The sequence below is a fragment of the Pinus tabuliformis genome, chromosome 1_2 (genome assembly GCF_031772625.1).
Source record: "Pinus tabuliformis cultivar Carrire ecotype Pingquan chromosome 1_2, CPIR1, whole genome shotgun sequence".
NCBI lineage: Eukaryota > Viridiplantae > Streptophyta > Pinopsida > Pinales > Pinaceae > Pinus > Pinus tabuliformis.
Window position 1 is genome coordinate 1,029,719,792 of NC_142298.1, and position 26,222 is coordinate 1,029,746,013.

General features: G+C 36.1%; 1 pseudogene; it reads right to left on the bottom strand.

Moving 5' to 3' along the window:
* Nucleotides 1–742: 742 nt before the first annotated feature.
* LOC149209634 (protein PPLZ12 pseudogene) overlaps nt 743–26,222 on the bottom strand; it is a 43,005-nt pseudogene continuing 17,525 nt past the window's right edge.

A 26,222-nucleotide genomic window follows, 5' to 3' on the forward strand; every position in this document is an offset into this window, starting at 1 on the left:
GTTTTTATTTGGCAAGTGGTTACCTATGATGTGGTTTGGTAGTTATATGTCACGACGGTTCCCAACAAACACAGTTATGGTTTATTGTATTGACCAGTAGTTGAAACTTCGTATGAAGCAGTTAACATTTATGACATATGGTTTGGTGTTTGGTTTGGCTACTTGTGGAGTGGGTCGGCCACATGGCCAGGAAGATTTAATCCTCGTCGGCCCATTTAATATGGTATTGTTTACAATGGATACGGTCATTGTAACATGTTGAGGTTTGGGGTCGGCGGGGTTTGACCGCCCTCTAACCAATCACATTTGATTTTTGTTTGTGTGTTATAACATGATGATTCTGGGGGTGGCGAGGATGGAAACCCACCACCCCTATTTTTATTTTTTTGTTTTTAATAAAACAACTAGCCATTTTTTTCGACTGGTTTTTTAGGGGTCACTGGGAAATTAGTAGGCAACAAATTCACCTATTCTAATGGTAGGATTTCATGCACTGGGTTGCTACCAAATGTTACCACGATAAGAATATTACTTGGCAAAGTTTGACCATAACTTTCACTAACTATAACTTGAGCATACGAGCTTGGTTTTGATTGTTGTTCCCACAGTTCGAATCAGGGCGACGAGCACAACGATCTAGTCCTCATTTCACTTCAATATGAGGAATTTTATTTTTTAAATTTTACATAGCCACTACTAAATTTTGAGAGTGTCTGGAGCCACCTGGATCAGGCCCAAAACCTTAAAACTGAAATGCGAGCTTCAAACCCTGCAATTTCTCATTCATGCGAACCCATTCTCCGCGAACATTCCTGGAACCTGTGCGAGCCAAAACCAAGAAAGAGAATAGAAGAATGTATAATTATGATAACCAAATGAGGTTGAGGTCACTTGTAATTATAGCCTTCCAAGGGTGTCCAATTTTGTTTAGGGCCAACCTAATCAGATATGCACATGTGGGCTTATAATTCAAAAACACATTTTCTCTTGTCCAAATTTTATGATCTTTAGGTCGATTTTGGTCCTCTCGAAAAGGGGAATTCATTGCAATCATCATCTCCATCAAATGAGTTTTCCAAAGTGTAATTTGGACCTAGTTTCCAATTTCGACACTCCCTCTCAACTAGGGGGAATTCCACCTACATCAGGTCATGTGCATCCTATCATCAAATCATATCCAATCTCAAGAATCTCATCATCACATATCGTTAGTGTTGATATCGATTCATCTTTTACTTATTCCTACTTATCTCTTGACTTTCCCTGCTCGTATGTTGAACATGCTCAAGTCCAAAAGAAGAATAATTTGATATCAGAGAGGAGCCTAATCTACCACCCTCTATTCATTGGGGAGCCACTATTACCACCTGAAATTAGTGCCAGCAGGGAGCCCAATGCTACCATCCAAGAAACGTTAGCAGGGAGCCATATCTATGACCTACATCAACATTAGAGAGCATATCAACAGGGATCACATCTCAACCTAGAACCACATCAAGGAGAACATCTCAACCCATAATCTCATGGGGGACCTAAAAATATACAACCCCATTTAGAGCAATAGGTGATATAGGGGAGCACATCTCAACCCATCCTATTGCCTACCAATATTCCTAGCAATGACCCTCAATAGTCATGTGGTAGAACACCCGCATCATAATCCAAGCTTGGTCTAGAAACCCCACTTACCAAAAGGCAAGGATCACATGCCTCAAGCCTCTTCAACTTGTTGGCCAGATGGGGATGGACAATCCCAACAAGCCTGACTTATGGGTATGATGCCAACTGGGGTATAATCTACAAAGAAAAATATAAGTGAGAAACATCTCCAACCCTATGGGTAATAGATAGGGGTGATACCCTATTTTCTAGATATTCTTTGACCCCGGGAGCCCTCCATCTCAATTTCACATCTTGAGTGGTCAAACAAGGGGGGAGAGTTGGCTAAGTGTTCTCAATTAGTGATGCTCTCTATATATTAGGAGTATATCATCATGCTCATATCTGGAAATCATCATGTCTCAATAGTAGCAGTCTTTTGTTCATACAGGTCATCAAATCAAATATCATATTAGAACAAAAACATATATATATATATATATATATATATATATATATATATATATATATATATCACAAAAAGGATACCGTATTCATCTTCCTTCTCATGGAGGGAGAAACCACAAGCCTAAGCTTGACTCATAGATCAACACTATCTCAATATATGAATGAATCTTAGTCTCAAAAATATATGGGATTCTTTACCAACTGGTTCCCACTCTTTGTCATTGAAATATATTTGCGTTATATCCAGAACCTGCTCAAACATCTCTCTAAAGAGCTTCTTCATCTTGCCTCATAGCTAGTCATGCTAGAAACATCGTATTCAACCTCGGTTGTGCTTAAATCTCCAAAAAATCATGGCATATTTCATACTAAGGCAACACCCAAGTGTGATTATATCTTCAAAAAAGATCCCAAACAACATTGGTACACCCATGCAATCACATATCATAGGAAGAATGTCTCAGACCAAAAATAGATCATCCCATGCAAATATCTTGAAGTAAGCTCAACAGTAACTCAATGTGTATGAAGCAGCTAAATCACGCATTGAATCAGAATATATGGATGGGTGTTCACATGGAACATCAATGCTTCAGTCAACTATCGGTTGCCAAGTCAATTTCAACAATATATTTTCATAACTTCTTGAAATTTGATCGAAGTGTCGAAGGATTTGCACTTCCACTTTCTTTAATAGCTTCATTATATAGATTTTATTTTAAGGAGTTTAGACTTCTGTGATCCATAACATTGTATAGATAATCTTCAGCAAAATCACATAATCAGTATTTTGTCGACGCGTTTCGAACCAACCAGTGTGGTTCATCGTCAGGACAAGTTGAAGAACATCATCCTCACTTGACCAAATAACTATCAACGTAGACATATCAAGCTTGACGAGCTTGCTTCATACAATGATTTCCATAAACATAACACTTTACCAAACCAATATGCTCATCCTTACATAAATCAATATTATGCAATCAAATCAACCAAGTTAGCTTATCAAGCCTTATATGTTAGATCTAAATTGATATCAAACTCATCAATATGACTATAAAAAAACCTTTGGACCAAGGTACGTTATATATCATATCCAAATATGAAGTTACAACAAATTTTTATTTACCAAGCACTATCCAATCAAAATTTATCAAGTCATCCTCATGATCATAGCATGAATAAGTTTTTCTACTAAATATGAATGGATACATTAGGGACAAGTCATATAAATTTTATTCATACAAGTTTCATTCATTCACAGTGAGATTGGTGCATACTAAATCACAATTGTTTATACTTCAACCAATGTTTCAAAGATAATGATTTCAACACATAATATCTATTGAATACCAATATATAAGTCACTGAAAGTCACTATGCACATATAGCATTGTTATCAAGGAAACTCATCAGTCATCAAATCAAATCATTTGTCCAAATTTTCTATCACAGTGATATTTATAGCCCAAAACATATCTCAACATCAACTCAAAGTTATAAATGTTCATCAAGCATCATGTCAAAACTCTAAATGTTGCTTATCTATAGAAATCAACTAAATCTATTCAAACCCTTGCATCTGTTATCAAATATTTTCATACATAGGCCTAAATGGTTAAATCATAATGACACATTGATATGCATATTATGGTCCCCTGCAAACATAAGTTTAGTCAACATATTCACATTCTTTCTAGAAAGTCAAATATTCAAACTTCCCTACTCATGGAAGTTTATGTTGTTTTCTCCATGTTCATAGGATTTTCATCCTTCAGGTGAACTTATGATTGCATGCACAAAGCTTTACTTTTGTGTCCTATTATCACCAAAGTAGGACCCTAATAGGTTGCTAATCAGACTATCTCAGTGTAACTATTTCAAACCAATATTTTAGCTGAGGCTTAGCCTCCTCAGCCTGAGAGGGCTCTCTCAAAGGTTAATGATATTGATTGATGATAATATATATGGCTAACTCTATCTTGGTTTGATTTGTTTGTAGGTTGAAAAGATGAAGGCTTTCTCCCATTGGGCTATGGAGTCAACAAGTCAATAAATTCAGTGGCAAGGTTTCTTGACATGAAAGCTGAGGCAAATGGGGTTTTCAAACAAAGATAATTCACTCAAGAAAATAGGTCATCACAGTAATTCCATTACTAAAGGAAGTCAGAGCATAGGGTTATGAATTCTAAGTAATAGTAATGAAACTTACTGCTAGTAGTTCAAAGATAGTTTACTAACAAAATGTAGAAAGACACAGTCATCTCATTTCTAAAGGAAATCAGAGCACATGGTTGTGAATTCTGAGTAATAGCAATGAGATCTACTACTAAACACAAAAATTCCATTACTAAAGGAAGTCAGAGCATAGGGTTATGAATTTTGAGTAATAGCAATGAAACTTACTGCTAGTAGTTCAAAGATAGTTTACTCACAAAATGCAAAAAGACACAGTCATCTCATTTCTAAATGAAGTCAGAGCACATGGTTGTGAATATTAAGTAATAGCAATCAGATCTATTGCAAATTATTCAAAGTAACATATAAATCAAGACAACATTAACCCCATGAGAACTCATATCTGTTTAGGAAAACCTCTATGCATTACTAATTATAGTTCATAGCATAATGCAGCAGCTGGGCCAAAAAGTCTTCAACCCCTTCCTAATTCAACCTCTTGATTTATATATAGCATTTACAACATGGATTCCCTCATCCCACATCAAGAGAATTCGAATTTGCTATGAGTGAAACCTATTCTAAACATAAAACAAACCTTTAAATGCATTTGACAGCTAACTAACAGTCCTAGAGTCCTAATACAATTAGGAGTACAACTCCTTGTTATGACTAAACCACCTTAACTAAACATTGAATGCATTCTTTGACAGTTGCAACCTCATGAGGTTGAATTTGATGAAGCCTCCCACGTTGTCACCTTACTGCTGATGATAAACCCTAGAAATTAGGGAACATGTTTCCCTATTTTTAGGTTTAGGATCCTTGAAAATTAGCACTTAGGATAGAGCCTTTATATTCTCATCCATGACATATTTTACAAAACTAAAGGATTTTTTTGTAGTCCATGTTGTCTAGAACAAAAACCTCTCTTGGTTTTTCAAAACACTTCTCCAGCTGTCCAGAATCTGTCCTTGAAAAACACGTGTAAACTGAGAAATTCTGATTTCTGAAAAACTGCACCTACAACAGTTTCGTAGCGCAAGTTGGGTCATCCATTTCTCCCAGATTATAATGAATTTGAAGAAACTGAAAGATTTTTTTGTAGTTCAGTATGTTAGGAATAAAAACCTCTTTCAGTTTTCCAAAACATGCTTTCAGCTGCTCAAACGACCTCCTGGAAGTTGACTACCTAAAACAGTTTTTCTGCTGAAAAAAGGTTGCTTCAGTGATTTCATAGCGCAAAACTAGTTTTTTACACTATCTGCACTACGAAAATGTGGATTCATAGCTAATTTCAAAAAAAATTCAAAATGCCTAAACATATGACTTTCAAAACACATGGTGAGGCTTCTAGGACATGGAATGAGGCTGTCAAACTTTATTTGGAAAAGACAATGACACTATTGAGATGAGATGACTCAAAACTTATTATAAGACTATGACTAGAAACAAGGCAAACTTTCCAAAGTTTAGAAGCAAAAATTTTAGGGTGATAACATGTCCTACAGGCATACCGCATGCATGGGCCTTCTTCTATGCAGTTGATAGGTTACAAACACACCCTTAGGCTTGCTTCCATGTGGCTGAGGCTTAGAGCAAGGAAAACTCTTTCTTCTTAGAGCAGAACTTTGTTCCAAACCAACAATATCAAATATTCGTATATTCATGTTCATAAATCTTACTTCAACAATAAATAATCATATAATGCAAATGATAATAGGTGTAGGGATATTATGGAGAGATTCTCCCTCTAAATGGGAAGCCACTTCAATCATCACCATTCAAGTCATCAATATGTCTATAATACTGCCATGTATAAGCATAACTATTAGATAATGGATTTGAACTATATTTGGTTCTAAAACATATATCCATCATGGTTATTACATGCTAGCATCAACTACTTCATCATCATGGTTATCATGATTATAAAAAGCATTATCAATAGTGTCAAGCTACCATATATAAGGATCAATGTACAAGCCTTCTTTATGAGATCGAGATATAAAAATAGTAGATGTTGGCCAAACATCAAGTATATTAATATATCAAAAATAAATATTTCAAAGTAGCTTCATAGAATCATTAAATTCATCATGTATAATAAGCAATATACTTGTTAAATACCAAGTGCATCATTTCATCATAAGAACCATGAATCAAAATCACTTTCATATGTATGTGTGAGCCATTTGTGAAGGATACATTCTCATCATACCTTAGGGCTTACCTTGCCATCCAATATTATAGTTGAAACATAACATTGAAACAATATACCATGCATACCTTGTAGTATTCAAATATGTGTGCATATTCTTATTTTACATAGGCATCTTGTAGCACTTTGACACCTTTTCATCAAGTTCCTTTTTACCTTTTCCGACTCTAGTTTTTCTTTTCCTGCACTGGCCATGATCCTCGAGAAGGGTCCACTTATCACAACTTATGAGGAGGTTATAATAATCCAAATACTCAAATATACATGTAGGAAGTATAATTAATAATCAAAACAATAATCAGATCCATAAGTCTAAACAAAATTAAAGACATAACAGAGCATCATAAATCAAAAAGTACTTATCTTTAATGAGATGTGATCATCTCCCTCTTGAACCATCCTTCAAAAGCCATCATTTTCCATTAACAATGTTTCCTTCACTATTTCAACCAACTTTATAAAAAACTAGGCCTACTAGAGACTATCCCATCTAGGGCTTCATTAAATTTGACAAAAATGCTTTAAAAATTTCCCATTGATCATGCTAGGGTTTCTAGATTTCATATCTCAAATATTTGCAATAAATAAGGGCTTCTCTCAAAACCTAACCTCCATCAAACCTTAATATACAAATTTCCTTTGGTTACCTTCAAACCCTTTTATTCTTTTACATCTCCACCATCCTCTCTTGCATCCTTCAATGGTGTCATCAAAGGGGTGATATCCATGACTTTTCTTTAGCCCAACTTTGAGACCATGTTAATTTTTCTTAGGGATATATTTTTCTTTTCTTTGGTAATTTCATTTCTTAATTTACACATTAAATTCACCCCATAACATCATAAAATTATTTATTATTCAACAACATATGAAACTATGTAGAAAGAACAACATCATGATCATCAATGCAGTGGAACATAAAGAAACAATAGAAGAACAAAATTCACACATAGAGACACCAGGATTGGCCAGTGACTAGGGCAAAACCCACTATGGGGAAAACTATTTAAAATTATTCTTCTTATTAGGTATTAATTAAATGATTCAGCAAAAGAGATTACAATGATCCATATCTTCATCCATACAACTATCCAACAAAATAAACTAGACAACATCCATGACATCAACCCATCAATGCTCATACTAAAAACCCTAATTTAGAAGCCTATAATGAACTATTACTATAAGGGATCAACTATTGAACACCGCGGTCTATGAGTAAAAACTTCAGACAAATGAAATTTGAAAATTTAGGTCCCAGTCACATGGAGGAGTCATTCATATGATAAGGAGGTTCTAGTTGCTCCTTTGATCCTGTAAGATAGTGACTGCAATCAAAATCATCCCTTGGAAAACATGTGACTGTGACTCAGAAACCTTAGATGCCAGTCGCATGGAGGATGTGTTGTGTGTGTAGCTAAAAAGCTTCAGCCAGATGGATGAGCCTTCAATGAACAACCATAGCTAAGGTTTCTCTATTCCATGCCTGCAACTGAGGCCCAAAACCCTAAAATAGAAATGCGAGCTTTGGACCCTACAATTTCTCCTTCGTGCGAACCCATTCTCCATGAATGTTCCTCAGAGCTATGCAGTCCAAAACCAAGAAATAGAATATAAGAATGCCTCATTATGACATCCAAATGAGGTTGAGGTCACTTGTATTTATAGCCTTCCAAGTGTATCCAATTTTCTTTAGGGCTGACCTGATCAAATATGCACATGTGGGCTTATAATTTAAAAATACATTTTCCCTTGTCCAAATTTGATGATATTTAGGTCTATTTTGGTCCTCTCGAAAAGAAGAATTTAATGAAATCCTAATCTCCATCAAATTATTTTTCCAAAGTGAAATTTGGCCCTAGTTTCCAATTTCAACAATGTGCTGGATAATTCTATGCTTCTATGTTTCGCAACTGCATCCCTGCGATCCAAAAGTGTCATACCTGCGAGACATACGACCATAAAACCCATGCTCTAGCTTCTCCTTTACACCTTTTTATCATCGTTGGACCTTTCACGAAATGGGGCACTAACTTTATGACATGTAACCCTCACTCAGCTGGGGGGCATGGCTACATAGTGGTCACAATATAATCAAAGCTGACATAACAATAATAATATAAGGGCACACAAACAACAATAGTGGGCTTCTATGGGGCACAATAATAACAATATGCGGATAATGGGGGCACAACAATAACAATAAGGGCTACAATGACAATAGTAATGGGGGAATCACTAATATTATAGGGACCTAACATGCCCCTCTCCTTCAAAAAAGTGTTTTCCTCAATGGTTGAGTAGTTCTGGATGCTTCTATATAAAATTATCATCCTCCCATGTGGAATCTTCAGTGGGTGAGTTCTTCCACTTGATGAGATACTCTCAAATTGATCGATTTCATTGCTGTCAATTTCTTGTTTCTGTGAATGCTTTAGGTTCCAATATGATTTTTCCTTCCTCATCAAGTTCTAGAAATATTGTTTGCACTAGGAGCTTGTCACCTATAACCTTCTTTAAGCATGAAACATGGAAAACTAGGTGCACTCAGGAAGCTGCAGGATGCTCCAATTTGTATGCCATAGTACTTATCTTTTTCAACACCTTGTACATACCATAATACTTTGGTGATAATTTATTATCCTTCTTATCTTTCTTGAGGGAAATTTGTTTATATGGTTGTAGCCGTAGGAGTACCCAATCACCTAAATCAAAACTTCTTTCACTACGATGTTGATATGCCTGTTGTTTCATTCCATTCTGTGCCGAAGTGAGGTTATCCTTTAAGAGTTGGAGAATTTGTTGTTGATGCTCGATGTGATCTTCCACTACTTGAACCTTATAATTTTCTCTTAAATATGATGTGATGGATGGTGGATGATATCCATAAAGTTCCATAAATGGGGAAATTTTTGCTACAGTATAGAAGGAAGTGTTATACCACCATTCAGCCAGAAGAAACCATTTGACCCATTGTGTATGTTTATCATATACAAATCCATGAAGATATCCTTCCAAAATTTTGTTTACTATCTCAATTTTCCCATCACATTGAGGATGATAAGATGAGATATGAGCTAAGTACCAAGACAAGAAAATAATTTTGTCCAAAAATTTCTAGTGCAAATGGGATCTCTGTCGCTTACAATAATCTTTGGGTTTCCATAAATGTAGTATAAACTATACTCGCTTTAAATGGATGAGATAATGTACAAAAGTGTGCATACTTAGTAAGTCTATCAACTACCACCATGATAACACTCTTTCTTTTGGACTTGGGTAAACTTGAGATAAAATCCATTGAAACCTCCTCCCAACGTTGGCTTGGAATGGATAAAGATTGTAATAAACCTGGGGCCTTACTTGTTTCAGCTTTATTTTGTTGGCAAACCAAAAATTCCACCACAAAATTTTAAATATCCGATTTAAGGCCATCCCAAAAAAAATTGTTCTTAACCCTGTGGTAAGTTTTTAGAAATCATGAGTGCCCTCTTAAGGGAGAGGTGTGCAATTCCGTAAGAATTTTTTGTTTGAGTTGGGAATTATTAGATAGGTATAAACAATATTTGTACCATAACAAATTATTTTTCCAACTAAATGTATTAGATGTACTAGGATCTTGTTGTAACTTTTCAATGAGTGCCAACACTTCTTTGTCATTCTTCCATTCATCCCTTGCTTCGTTTATCCAATCTGGTTGGATAACAAAAATGGCGCAAAGTAATGCTTCCACATCCTCATCGTTTCTTTAGAGTGCATCTACCACAACATTTTTCTTCCCTTTTTTGTAGATGATTTCAAATTCATAACCCAACATCTTTATGACCCATTTTTCCTTCTCTTTTGAAGATAATATTTTTTCTAAAAATTATTTGAGACTATCATGATTTATTTTTACCTTGAAGTGTCTTCCCATTAGGTAGGGTCGCCATTTCTTAAGTGCATGTAGTATTGCCAACATTTCCTTCTCATCAATAGCTTTGTGTAAATACTTTCCTTTGATTGCACAACTTTCAAAAGCAATGGGTATTTCTTCTTGCATTAAAACAACACCAATTCCATTCCCTGAGGCATCACATTCCACAATAAAGGTTTTTGTGAGGTTCGACATAGCTAAGACTAGTGCTTGGCACATTGCCTCTTTAAGATGTTCAAAGGCCTTTGTTGCTTCTGGAGTCCATAAAAATGCATCTTTCTTCAATAATGTTGTTAGAGGTGCTACTATTCTCCCATAATTCGTAACAAACTTGCGATAATACCTTGTCAACCCGAGAAATCCTCGCAGATGCTCTATGGATGTGGGGTTTTTCCATTCCTTAATGGTTTTAATTTTTCTAGGGTCTACCTTAACACCTTAATGAGATACAATATGACCCAGATATTCCACCTCTTGTACTCCAAAGAAATATTTGGAGCTTTTGGCATATAATTATTTCTCCTACAATAGTTTGAGCACCCTATCGACATGTTGAACATGATCCTTCCAAGACTTATTGTAGATTAGTATATCATCAAAAAATACTAACAAAAAATTTCTAAGGAAGGGTCTGAAAATGGAATTCATCAAACCTTGAAATGAGGAAGGTGCACTGGTAAGGCCAAAAGGCATTACCAAAAATTCATAATGACCCTCATGAGTTCTAAATGTTGCTTTCATAATGTCTTCAGTCTTCATGCTGATTTGATGATATCTTGAATGAACATCCAACTTGGTGAAGTAAATTGATCCATGCAATTCATCAATGATAGGAATGGGAAATTTATCTTTAATAGTGAGCTTGTTGAGCTCCCTATAATACGGACACATGTGCCATGATCCATCCTTCTTGTGAACCAATACTACTAGAGCAGAGAAATAACTTTGACTATGTTGAATTATACCAACCTCTAGCATTTCTGCAACCATAAATTCAATTTCACTCTTTTTGGGCATAGGGATATCTGTAAGACCTGATGTTTGTAGGAACACTTCCTAGAATTAAATGAATAGCATGATCATGATCACGAATAGGTGGGAGGCCGTTGCGAGTCTCAAATACCTTGGAATGATTATCCAAGGATTTTTGGAGATCTGGATAAATAAATGATTTCGATGTTGAAACCTCTAGTAAACATAATTGTGCAACTACACCTCATTATTCTTTCTTTAGAAGATTTTTCACTCTGTTAGAGTTTATTATCTTTCCCAGTTTCCCTGTGATACCCCTTAATTCAACTTCCTTTCTTTCTGAAGAAAATTTCATGAGAAGTTCTTGAAAATTAAAGGCTATTGTACCCAAGGATTGTAGCTGTTGGACTCCTAGTAAAACATCAACACCACCCATTGGAATGGAAAGCATTGGGCTATTCAATACATATTCTCCCATGGATAGCTTGATATTATGGTACTTTCCAAAGCAATTTATGGTTCCTCCACTTGAAACCATCACTTGATACTCTGGTGCTAGATATATGAAGAAATTCAATTCCTTGGCTATCTTACAATGAATAAAATTATGGGTACTGCCCGAATCAATCAACACTATTACCTTTTTATTCTTGATATCTCCTTCTATCTTGATAGTTTGAGTGGTAATTCTAGCCAATGCATTACAAGATATGGTCAGATTCATTTCTTCTTTCTCTAGGGTTTATTCCTGGTGTATATCCTCTTTTTTTGACGTTTCTTGTTCCTTTTCTTCCTCCTCTTCACAATCTATGTAAAATAATTTCTTTTCAGCACACTTATCACCATTAGTGTATTTTCTATCACAACTGTAACAAAGCCATTTTTATTTTTTTTCTTCCAATTGTTGTGGTGTCAACCTTGTAGGTTGTGGAAGGATAGGGGAAACAACACTTCCATCTTTATAATTGCGAGTTGTAGGCTTCCTTGTTTCCATAATTTTTCTTTCCATTTTTCTTGCCAACCTGAATGCCTTCTCCAATGAATTAAGTTCCCAAAGGCAAACCTCATGTTGGATGTTATCCTTAAATTCCCTATGAACACATCAATGCTATGCTCCTCTGGAATACTTTTTACCCTTATATTCAATTTTGGAAGTCCTCAATGTGCTCCATCATTGAACCCTTTTGTTTGAGATTTATCAATTGGCTAAAAAAACTGATGCTTTTTGTATCCTCATAATGTGTTATCATTTCATCTGTAAAAATTTCCCAAGTGACAATTTGTTTACGAGAGCAAATCCATCGATACCATACAAACTTATTTGGTTCCAAACATAAAGTTTCAATGCATACCTTTTGTGTGTTTTTCACATTATGGAGATCGAAATATTGCTCCATTTGCAGTATCCATGTTACAAGATCCTTTCCATCAAACTTCCTCATATCAATATTTGGAACATGGTGGGTCTTCGATCCAACGTTAGAATCTATGAAATCATGATTAACATTTATTTTTTTCTCAGCATGAGTTTCTTTTACTACCCTTTCACCATTAGTAAGCATTTCATATGGAAACTTTGTCAAATTTGTTTTCAAATCTTCCATGTTTCCTTTACGTTTTTCTTCTAAACCACCCATCTTAGCTTCAACTCCTTTCTTTAAACCATCCATCTTAGCTTCCATGCCATCCATCTTAGCTTTTATGTCATTCATATTATCTTCCGCATCATTTATCTTAGCTTCTACACCTTTATTTAAACCATCCATATTAGATTCCATGCCTTTTCTTAAACCATCCATCTAGCTTCCACATCATCCATCTTAGCTTCCACATCTTTCTTTAAACCATCCATCTTAGTTTCTGTTACTTTTTGTGAGAGAATTTTATTTCACTTGGTCTCGTAATTATGCTTCACTATGCCCTTTGAATTCCTTCAAACTAATTTTTCAAACCAAACTTATGCAAAATTTAAAAAAAACTACACACATCTTTTCACTTTGGAGGAGCTTGATATTGTGTCTGATGTATCTCTGAAATTTCGGATCTCCAAGGTCTGAAATTGTGAAATGTGGTAACCCTCTAAGTTATATTTCCAATGCCATAAGTCTTATCAAAATTGGATTCTCCACGAAACCATTATGCCCAATCTCCCATGATGTCCTGATTATACACTTTTCCCATAGAACGAACTTGTGCAAAGTGCCATGTGTCACTGCTTAAACCTTCGGACCTGAAAATGATGCACAGAAAACTATAGTCCATCCTCTTTTTGTAACCTCTTAATAAATTTCAATATGATACTCAGAGAGAAAGTTATGAAAATTTTCCCAAGGTCACTTGTTTGGGATGTAATTCAAGAGCCTGCAAAAACCCTAACTTCCTTGGATCATATCTCTGAAAATATAACGAGACAAGATCCAAAATTTGGACCCAAGGATCCTAGAGATTTCGGCTCAAATGGTTTTTTTTAGCTTATGAAACATCATAGAAAAAAAGTTATAGTGAAAATGCCATGATGACCTATTTTGGAGAAGCAAAACACTAGAATCCAAACCTCTAATACCAAATGTTATGAAACCAGCTCACAAAAAGATAGAAAAGATAGATCAATGACTTAGAAATCAGCCTCTTCGAGGGGGAAACCTCATTTACATTACACAAATGAACAATTCTTAGATGATACAAATGAAAAAACCTCCTTTCTATATATAGGAGTCTAAGGGGTCACAATATAGTCAAAGTCGACATAACAATAATAATATAAGGGCACAAAAATAACAATAGTGGGCTTCATGGAGCACAATATTAACAATATGGGGACAATAGGGGCACAAAAATAACAGTAAGGGATACAATGACAATAGTAATGGGGGAATCACTAGTATTATAGGGACATTACAAATCCAAAACTAAGAAATAGAATATAAGAATGCCTCATTAGGAAATCCAAATGAGGTTGAGGTCACTTGTATATATAGCCTTCGAACTATGTCCAATCTGCTTAAGGGCTGACCTGATAAAATATGCACATGTGGGCTTATAATTTACAAATACACTTTCCCTTGTCCAAATTTGATGATATTTAGGCCAATTTTGGTCCTCTCAAAAAGAGGAATTTAATGCAATCATAATCTCCATCAAATTATTTTTCCAAAGTGAAATTTGGCCCTAGTTTCGAATTTCAACAATGTGCTAGCTAATTTTGGGCTACTATGTTTCACAATTGCATCCTTGTGGTCCAAACGTTTCATGCCTGCCAGTTGTACGACCATAAAACCCATGCTCCAGTAGCTCCTTTACACCTTGTTATCATCATTGGACCTTTCGCGAAATGGGGCATTGACTTTATGACATGTAACCCTCACTCAGTTGGGGGCATGGCTACATAATAGGGGTAGACTATTTTACCAAGTGGGTCGAGACGATTCCTACACATAATAACATTGGCAAAAAAATTTCTCTCTTTCTCTTAAATCATGTCATTGCAAGGTTTGGTGTACCACAAGCTATAGTTACAAACCATGGTAAAAATTTCCGTAATCACATGTTGTCTAAACTCATTGCCAAGTTGGGCCTCCAACATGAAATATCAACTCCCTACTACCCTCAGGCGAATGAGAAAATTGAAGCAATAAAAGAAAATTTAAAAAAAATGTTTTAGCGCATGATAGGGATCCACAACTTAGATTGGCATCTTATCCTTTATACAACCTTGTGGTCATATCGAACCTATGTTCAGACAACTACCAGATTCACACCTTTTAAATTGGTGTATGGTTTAAAATAAATCCTTCCTATTGAGTGAAAAATTCCATCTCTAAAACTTGTTGTCGAAATCCTCCCTGCCACTTTTGTAGAACAAGAGTGTCTCTTATATCTAACATGCTTAGATGAAACCAAACATGATGCTATGATGGCTAATGAGGCCCACAAGAAATGGATTAAGGCAAAATACAATAATAATGTCAAGTCTTATGCTTTCTCGGAAGGTGACCTTGTCCTATTGTATGACCAAGAGTCTGATAAGTTAGGATCTGGGAAGTTCGAACCAATGTGGTTAGGCCCATACATTTTTAAACATGTTATTGCTAAGGGGGCCTACAAGCTTTTTTATTTTTATGGAGTTTCATTAGCATAGCCTAGAAATGGGTTGTACCTCAAGAAATAATATTCCTAAGTTATTTTTGTGTAGTTAATTGTGTACATGATGTATATAGGTGTGTTGAATATGTTTGTAGTGTGTTCCCTTCAGAGTTTCCTATAGTTTCTTTTAATCATGTTTGCATTTGGTTTACAGATGTCGATATCCCTTCAACCATATTTTGGTTATGCTGATGGCATTATTCGTAGTAATCAGAACCTTTGTTATGTGGCATGGGTTCTATATGCTCTGAATGGTGAGTTAGTGAGTTTATAAGGGATTTGTATAAGTTGTTCTACCAATACAATCGTTGAGTATAGCGTAGTGATTGAACTATTGTCTAATTTTGTTTCTCATGGTATCTATCGTATAGTTATCAGACTTGACTCACAACTTGTAGTAATACAATTGAAAATTTTCTATTCAGTTATAAGTTCAACTATACTCTATATGTTCTTAAGGGTTCACCTCTTGGAAAGACATTTTTATTATATCCAATAGCAACACATCCCTAGAAGTTTAAATACATTTATAGATGCATTGGAAAATCGTGTTTTAGATAGACATTTGTGGCATATGTAAATTAAAATTCAATTCACATCACATACATTGAACAAGATAATAGAACGCATAATAAGCATCAATAGGTAGATGGTTGTATATATATCAAATTTTGCCCGAGACATATATGGACACACAACCTATCATATAAAAAATATACATGTAGTCAAAATACGACTACGTAGCCTCCTAGTAGACTAATCTTGACGATTCACATGATAAAAAGTAATTACGTGAGCCATCTTGCATAACAATTGACTGATACAAACAGGCACATCAATAGTGTTACACTATAGTCTCATAAGGATCTGATCAACCCTAGTCTCAACTATGCCCTGGGTCAATCCCTCCACCTATCACTCGACCTTTGCAAGAATCTTAGCCACAGTTAGATTCTACACTACCTCTCGTCCCCATGCAATAACTTGTACTCCAACTAGTGCCTGTTGTGGGTCTCCAACACACTAAAGATAGGATGAACCCATTGTTCAAACGGGTCCAACATATGCATGTAAAAAATCGATAGTTAGTCTCAGATACATAAAAATTAAAAAAATTGTAAAACCTAAAAATCAAACAAAATGATCAAAATCATTTTGTTTTACCTATAGCATCCCATAACTCGCCATATGAAATCATGAGCTCTGGATCCCCATGGAAATCCATCCCAGCATATGGATAGTCTTCAATCATAATGAGCTTCATGCACATCCATCAGAGGAAGACTAACATGTAACTCATAGACGATGGACCTGAATGTCTAAACATGAGATTCACCCGTCATGTCATCCTTGGGATTCTTGTATCTAGGAGCTCGAGCTAGAAATGCTATGGTTAGAATAATGGAATCCACTCCTAGGAAAATGATATCAAAATGGAAACATACCTAAATTTTTTCAATCATTCATCCTTCGCCTTGGTGAGTTGTTCCTTCATGTTTGCTAGTACTCCCTTGCTCCAGTTAAATATTTTCGACTTTATGCACTCTAAAGCATACTGCATTTGGTACCTGTTATCCAAATGCAAGGTAGCACTACAAGAAAATCTAGCAATAATAAACAGGATTGTCCTCAAAGGAAAATGAACCACATCCTTTATCTCAATTTTCTCATTTTTGGTTGGTTTGGATCGAGGTCTACAATGTGAAGTGATATAGCCTTTGATAGGATCTCCACCCCTCCTCAAACTAGCTAATGACATAGGAGCACCTCTCCTCAATAAACCTATCAATAAATAAATGTCTTCCACCTGCATGTTGAGCATAGATGGTCCATGCCTGAAATCATGTGCTTGAACATCCCATGCCCTGAAGACATACTCCACTAGTTCCATCTATTGTCTCATCAGAGGAAGCCAAAAGAACTTCAGAAGCCCACAGTTTTTCAATGCCTATATGGTTTTTGGATCATTGGGTGCATCCATGTCTTGGACTTCATGTTCTCTTTCTTTCCAAATTAAAGTCATTTCATCTTGATGGATACCTGAAACATTACAAGAGAAATCATTAGAGTAAATTCCATGCTAAAAACTGAGAGAAATTTGAGTGAAAGAAGCAAAACAATTTTTTGAAATGCACCTAGTGCACCCTACCAAAGGGAGATAGTGCACTGTGGCACCCTCCACAGTTCAATTTTTTTTGTCCCAGTGCACCTTTCAAGATTGTTGGTGTGCGCTAGAGCTAGGGCATAAAATTAAATCCTTGGTCACCCAAAACATGAAAAAATATGCTTGAAATGAAAAATAGGAACTGTAAGAAGAAAGAGGAAGGTGAGATCTCCTAATTCAAAGTTACGACACTTGAAATGATCCTTCATATTGGCCGCAATCAATTTTTGAATATCGGGGGAAAAATGCACTTTGATCTCACTCACTAAGAGGTAAAATGTAAAATGGTAAAAATGAAATTACTTTTTCCTATTTATGGCCATTTGCATGATTATTTTATTATTTTTACCTAAATATGATTTAATTTTACCATGTATTAGATATTTTAATATTTTGGTGATGTTCTGAGCAAAGTAATAGTTGTTTGATGGGTTTAATGATGTTTGAATTGAAACAACTCATTTTTCCCAAAGAGCATAATTTAATCACTTCTTTGGCCTCTGTAAACTCACGAAAAAGGAATACCCTGGAATCCTCTTTTAGCTCTTTTGAGACTCCCTAAATATGAAAATATTGTTGAGCAATTATTTTTTCGAACTCATTAAAGTAAATTAAAATATGTTTATTCACTATAAGTTTAACTCTTTTCTGGACTGAGATAAACTATTTACAAAAAAGGAATACCTTAGTGGAACATGGATAAGAGGTTCTCTTAAGTATCATTTTATTCCTTTTTAGAACCAAGATACTATTTATGAAAAGGAACCTTTGGAGTTTTATTTTTTTGCCTCTTTTTCGAACTCTCTAAACATGAAAAAGGAGCCAATTTAGACCTTTGTGGGACTTGTAAAATAATCAAACAACAATGGACCCATCAAACATGATGGGACCAAACCACTTCTTCTCATGGTTCATTAAAAAAACTCTGAGGTATTCATATGAAGGATGAACTTAAAGATAAAGCATATGTTATCCTCCTCAGGCTTGTTAAAAAATAAAGAGTTACTAACTAGAAATGGTTGGGGAAATTGGGAACACAAGGTACTCTACCTATTAATGGTAGTGAGTCACTCCTGAACATGACACTCTTCCACTTCATATTCGTGGTTGTTGGGTAGGGGAATATTCTTTCCTTTTTGGTTCATCACACCATATTAAAGCCTCTGCATTTGGTTTTGGCTCAATGTTTCCAAATCTATTCAGTGTCGTCGATATGTTCAAGAGAATTCCTTCAGTTGATATCTACTACAATACTCCTAATCCTTCATTTATGTATGTTGTTCTTGAACCAGTTCCACATCAGTATCATTTTATCTCAAATCTTGATACTTTTTTCATGTCGTTGATGGCGAATACTATAAGGCCCTCCTACAATGAGTTGCTTCCTGTCAACATTAGCTCATTATCCAAGAAGTTGACTTAGAAAATCCCTTTGGTACCTTGGGGCTTACATACATCAATGGAAAGCTTTCTCACTCTTGGCAACAAATCTACATCATTTTCCTTCGACTGAAAGATTTTGTGTGGTGTTGGACTTCAACTCATTCATTTTCACCATACGGATTTTACTACAGTGCCTTGAGATTCATTAACATCATTAGTGGTTTCTCTCACATCAGTCGATGACTTACATCATTGATCAGTAATCATATGGTGTCTACCATGTTTGACTCTAGCTCATTTATTCAGATGGTTAGACTCATACATTTCATGGTCGAGTGAATGAGATAGAAGATGCCATATCTACTTCCATCCATCCGGGCTACAATTTCAGGATTAATGCAATATTACAAAGCATGATGCCCATGATCATATTGACATTCATCTAAGCATGGGTCCACTCTCTGTCACCAGTAGAAAAACTTCTTGATCATTGTACATGTAATGTTAGCTTATGTGTTAAACATGGGTATGCCTCCCTCAACAAATATATCATGATGAAAATGTATTGTAACAAATGATGATATCGACCAGTTGTTCTTGATCCAGACTTGTCACAAGGTAAAGCACTTCAATCATCAACTATCGTTTCTAACTTTGTGCTTTAGGAGGCAATATCTTATGGGAAATTTTGTCACATCTGGTCAACAAGCCTAAAAAATGGATCAATCCACATTCATGAACATGTTTTTATCATCCCTACGTAAAGCCCTAAGCATGATCTTTATAAAAAGTCTGAGTTTCTGTGGTTAACTGCTCAAAATCATTTTTTTTAGCCCCATCACATCCTACCCCTTTAGCCACCTGCGCTTAGTGCTGGTTTCTCCCTTCTGCACCAGAATTGGTCAACACTAGTTTCTCTTTGTTGGGGGAGTGTTGATTCTAGAAATTTAGGGAAATTAAAAATATTTCTTAAACTTCATCTTCCATAAGATTTCAGGGGTTGTTTTAACCATTTACCTTAGATAAGAATCTTGAGTCCTATCTAGTTCTACCTTGTAGACATCACCTCTTATCCCTGGAGCTCATCCTTGCATCATAAGTGGATCTCATGCTGATTATGGTAAATCCTAAACTACCATCCATATCTTATAAATTTACTACCATTCATTGCATCAATGTTGGCTTTTCGAGATGGATCATTCCATCATGTTTTTTCCTTGAATCTAAAGGAGTCGTCATCCCTATTCATTAGGGTGACAATGAGGTGTTCTTTCTAACAAGGAAGGAAAAGTCAACTTGGGTAGATCTCTGCAAGATAAACTACTATTTTTTGTTGTAAACTCTCTCCTATTTCTATTAATACAAATATTATCTTGTTTTCCTATATGTGTTGTGTTACATTTACATTCATGTATTTCAATTCCTTATTAATTCATTGAATAGAGTAATTGAATTATGCTACGTAGATGTTGTGGATCCTTGGCTTGTCTTAGTTGTATGTGAAGGTTCTAATTATAGCATTTGGAGCTACGATTGGAGCTTACAAGAAAGGAGGAAAGTAAAGTTTTTGATGTATTCCAAGTAGGATTATTTCCCATTCTTGAATTTCTCTAAGGAAAACTCTATATTCTTTTCCTTTTGTTGTTCTAGACCAGTCCACTAGGTCTAGGGAAATTACCTCTGTCTGCAATCATAAATTTCGTATAACACAACTCATCCAAGGATCATGTCCAATATGAATCATCTTTCCATCTCTAATTTTCCACGCCACCCTAACTCTGGTTAAGGTAAAATACCTCATGAATTCTTTCCAGATAATAGATTCATTTGGTTCCAATTGTTTTGGGTCAAAAATCCATTTAATGATGTATTTTACTATGAAATATTTTCCACAAGTGGCCCTTCCCCATAAACTATTATCATTTAGAAGCATCCATAAACTCTTTGTTGCAAAATATTGACAAAACAATGGAAGTTGCTTCAAAATCCATCCACCTAGCGATTTTGGCTCTAAAATTCCATCTCACCAAGGGAATGCCATCCTTATTCCTCACACCTAACGAAGGGAAACAAACAAACACGTTGTAGATCTTCCAAAACACATTTCGGAATCAGTATACGATATGTATAATACATTAGAATGGCCTTTATTACAGGCTATAATAATCAATCATCCACCTCTCGACAATAATCTATTCACCCATATGAGAATTCTAGCTTCTATTTTCTTTATCACCCAAGCCCAATCCACATTATAATATGCATTAGGATTTAATTTAAAGCCAAGTTACTTGAAGCCATCTTCCATATGAGCTCTATTGAAATAAAATCACTAGAGAAATAAGCCCATGGAGTCAAAGATTTACCAAAATTTATCTACATCCATGTGACCTGTTCAGAATTGTCCAAAATTCCTTTGATAACAATAAATGAATGAATGTTTAGTTTTAATTACTTTAATTCCCTAAAGCTCACCCTTTGTGATTGCATATTTAATCAGTCTACTTATCACCTCCACAACTAGCAAGAATAACAAGGGAGACAAAGGGAACCCTTGGCGTAAACCTTAAGAAGCTTGAAAAAATGAAGAAGGTTTCCTATTGATAAGGACTGCAAAATTTATAGACCTTATGCAACCCAAAATCCAATTGACCACATTTGGCTTCATTCCTAGCTTTACGATACATAGTATGATAAATGTCTAATTGATGCAATCATAAGCCTTAGATATGTCAAATTTCATTGAGAAGGCCAAAATCTTCTGAATTTTGATCAAGTGCATTATCTCCTAATATAGTGCAACAATGTCATGGATATGGCGGTCCTGCATAAATCCAAATTTCTCCTCTTATATGAACAAAGTTAGGATAGGTTTCAATCTACTTGTTATGATTTTGGTGACCATATTATAAATAACATTGTAATAAGATATCACATGAAAATCGTCAAAGGTAATAACATCTTTTTTTTTTAATAAGGCATAGAAAGGTAATAAAATATTTTTTGAATATCAGAGAGGGTAGATAATAACTCCCCTTCTAAAACTACTATCTCCATTGAATCATTCATTTCCTCAGAGATTCGCTATGGGAAGAGATTTAGGACTCCAATATTTCAAGAATGGGACCACCTTCCCTCTTCGTAAAGAGGTTTTCGAAATGATTCATAACTGCTTCAGATTTTTCCTCAAAGGAGGAGATCTTGTCCCCAACCTAGTTTTTTATATCCTATATGGTGTTCATTTTCTTTCTAAAGTTGGAAAAATAGTGGAATTTTTTGTGTTTTTATCACCTTCAGAGATCCATGTAGATCGGATCTTCTAGCTCCATAGATCCTCCTTCTGGGATAATATTTCTTGCTTCAAATCTTCCAAAGAATAGACTGACTCTATATCCTTAATAGAAAATATCACTAAATCATTACAATGATAAATATTACCAATGTTTTGTTCAATATACAACAAGGTGGCTTCATGTTTCTTTTCATACTTCAATATCCATCCCTTTATATTATTCTTTAGGAATTTTAAATTATTGTAAAATTGGTGCATGAAAGATAATTTTGAATATGGATCTATATGGAACCAATTCAATTAAAGCAGATTTAAAAAATCCTCTTCCTTTAACCATGAATAATTGAAATGAAAAGGAGTTGGAGCCTTTTGTTCTTTATTATCAATGCACATCAGGATCGGATAATGGTCTGACATCCCTCTAGCTTCAACCAAGGACTTAATTATGAAAGATAAGAAATGACTCAGAAAAATAAAAAAGATCCAATATTTTTTAAACAACATCTTCAAAAGATTTAGAATTACTCCAAGTTGGAACCAATTTAGTAGGTTTAAATTCAATTAAGCCTAGTGATTCCAAAAGGTGCAAGCAGAAAGGATCTAATGGGTCTGGGAAAGGATTTGGTCTCCAAATTTCACCAAAGAAGGTGGCAAAATTAAAATCGACATAGATGATTAATTTTCCATTTTGAAGAATATTAGACTTAGCTAAACTTTCCCAAAAGAAATTTTGGTCATTGTAAGGGCCATAGATACTAACAATCCTATATGTTACCTTTAATTCCTTGATCACCAAGTATACACAAATGACATTATCACTAACCAAAGATGAGATTGCCTGCATGTGATGATTCCATGTGTTTAACAATCCACCAGATAAGCCTAAAGCATCTATATAACATAAATACCTATTAGCTCTACTATATTCTACAACATTCAATGGATAAAAAATAGGTCTGGCAGTGCTGGTTATGTTTGCAAGAGGCTCGCAGCAGTTGGTTCCCTCTTCTCATTCATTTTCCTTATAACTCCATAATCCCTCGTTATCCCTGTTTTACTCCAATATTTAGTATAGACCTTGATTTCTTTGGCTCTCGGGCGCCAAATTTAAGCTGTCATACAACTAGTCATTTAACCTCCAAAGCAAGTGCTATCCGCCAATTCGGTGTGTTCCCCTGTGTAAGCCCTTTTACGTCAAACCCCTCGGCACTAAGGTCTTGACCTGTAACTGTGCGCTTTTACAAAGTCCCTGGCCCGCAAATTTTCCTGTCACATCAATTCCACCAAGCGCGCGCGTTAATTCTCGTCATCTGATCGTCCATCTCCCGATCTGACGGCATTCGCACATCCTGCTGCCTGAACATGCACACGTGATAGCCAACGGGGAAATCGGTTTCTCGTGAGTCACATCCACCATGCGTCAACGCCTGAGTGGTATCATGACTCCTCTGTACGAATACCACGGCCTCCCATAAGTGATGCGGGGAAACCACTTACTGCCATCCCGCCCATTCTCCCGCTCGTTATCTCCCGTGCAACTTCCGCCCCCGATCACTGTCGGATCTGCCCGACTGTGATTTGATGGCCCATGATTCTCCATTCACGCCTTCACCCGATACTCCCTATCAAATGATCTCTGCCATCCATATATGTGATCTGACGACTCATAATCGCTCCACCCCGCGTCTTCCCATCACCTCCCACCATGAAATCTCAGCCATCCGTCAGTTCCATCCAACGGCTAACATTCATTCCCAACCCTTCATTCATTTTCCATGCAGTTTTCGTGTGTTTGGCCTATACCATGCTTCCAAGGGACGAAGGCGATCATCCACCAGTACTCTGTGCAGTTAAGCTTCAACTACTGCATTCAACGCATCCGAAGGACGAGAAGGATAGCCTTGAGCAGATTATGGCATTTATCAGTTATGGAACTCCTTCAGTATAGCACTCCATTGGTTCGTGAAGTACAATAGAGTACCAAAAAGGGTCATTTTGTTCATTAAAACAATCAAATTGTAGCAGAGACACATATCAGAAAGTTAAGGTGGTTGGTGGTCCATTATGACCCCTCCACGCATAAGATAGCAGATATTTTTGTAATCAACCTCCATATATACCCAGAACAAGATGTAATGAGGGTTGATGGATATTGTTTTGATGTAAGGTTCAACATCTGGAGACTGTAACTATTGTGATACCTACAGCTTCTGGTCTTCATTTTCAGCTAATGCAAGCTTCTTTTGTTGTTAATTGCTCACTTTCCACTTCTTCTTTGTTCCAGGCTGTGCCTGTTATGCATTTTTCATGTGCTCTTGATGTTTAGCATTAGAGGGGTTGTCATCCCACCTCTGTGTTAGAATCTAGTATGTATTATTGAAGGTGTATGCAGGTTTCTGTTTTCTTGGTGCCAGAGAGCTATCATCCTGTCTATGCATTAGGAAATAGATTTACAGACCTTTTAACTAGTTGCAGCTGGCCATCACAGGGTCCTGTGCATCTGTTAGTGTGGCCAATATTCTCCATCTTCACCTTTTCCTCAAGCTGTGAGTAATTGGTGGTCTAAAGCCTTGTATTCTGGGGTGTTCGCCCATGTCTGGGGTTAAGCATAGTAGAAGTGGTTATCTGGCTTGAATATGCATCATTCCTTCCATTCATCTACCTACTTCCAACATTTTTGTTGAGTTTGTAATGTTCCCTAGCATCTCTGATATACAACCTAGGAGAGTTTCTTGGGGTGATAACATTAATTGGTGCCATTGCCGGGGAGAGGAGATTGAAGGTCAGCTTCCCTGGGAGAACGATACAATTCCAGATTTTGATGATATACAAGGTCTGGGCACATTTCTGGTTGTAATCATCTATCTAGCGACTCCATTGGAGGAAGACCAGCATTTGGTGACTCCACATTGAAGTTCTGGCTCAGTTTGTGAGACATACTCAAAGAAATCCTCAGAAATCACCAGCTGAACCAGTGCCTGACCCTGAGAGGACTGTCAAATCGAAGAAAGCATCACAAAAAGGGGCATCAGGATTAGGTAAGCCTAAGAAATCTCATGCATCTCTGAAAGATAAAGTTATAGCTGAAGATATACAGTTTGAAGATTTAGAGCCCAGCACTGTTAATAAGGAAATTCCTTCAGAGATTAATACAACCCCTTGTCCATCTAGTTCCCCTTTGAATCTCAGTCCAAAGAAAGTTTCCCATACAGTCCAAAACATCCCTTTGTCTTTGCCATCCATCACATTACTTCCTACCATTCAATCTGCCAGTATCCTTCCACATATCCCAATCATGGCAGGCCAGCAAGCACCCACGAAGATAGAAAGAATTGTAGCTGCCAGATATGGACCTTTGGTCTTGCCTGTTCCTTTGAATCCTATGCCTGTGGGAGAATATCAAAAATATATGCCTAAGTTCACTGGCACTAAGGGAGTAACAACTGAAGAACACCTTGAAGCTTTTTATAGTTATGCTGATAACTTAGATATAAGTGAAAATGATGTGTGGATGAGAGTTTTTGTCCAAAGCCTTGATGGAGAGGCCAGAAAGTGGTTCAGAGAACTAGCCCTAGATCTATTGCTGATATTGAAGCTTTAGATGATGCATTTTTGAAGCACTGGGGAGATAAAAAGGACTTGTTGTATTATCATACTGAGTTTGGTAACCTGAAGAGGGAAAATGGGGAATCATTGCCTGATTTTAATAAAATTTTCAATCGTATGTATAATAAGATACCAGTTGAGGTAAAGCCTACCCCCACCTTTGCCAAACTCACTTATGCCAATGCTTTTGCCTCTGATTTCTGCCTGTTGTTGAGAGAAATGAGATGTGCTACTCTGGCAGACATGCAGGATGCAGCTCTAGAAGTAGAGTCTAATATCA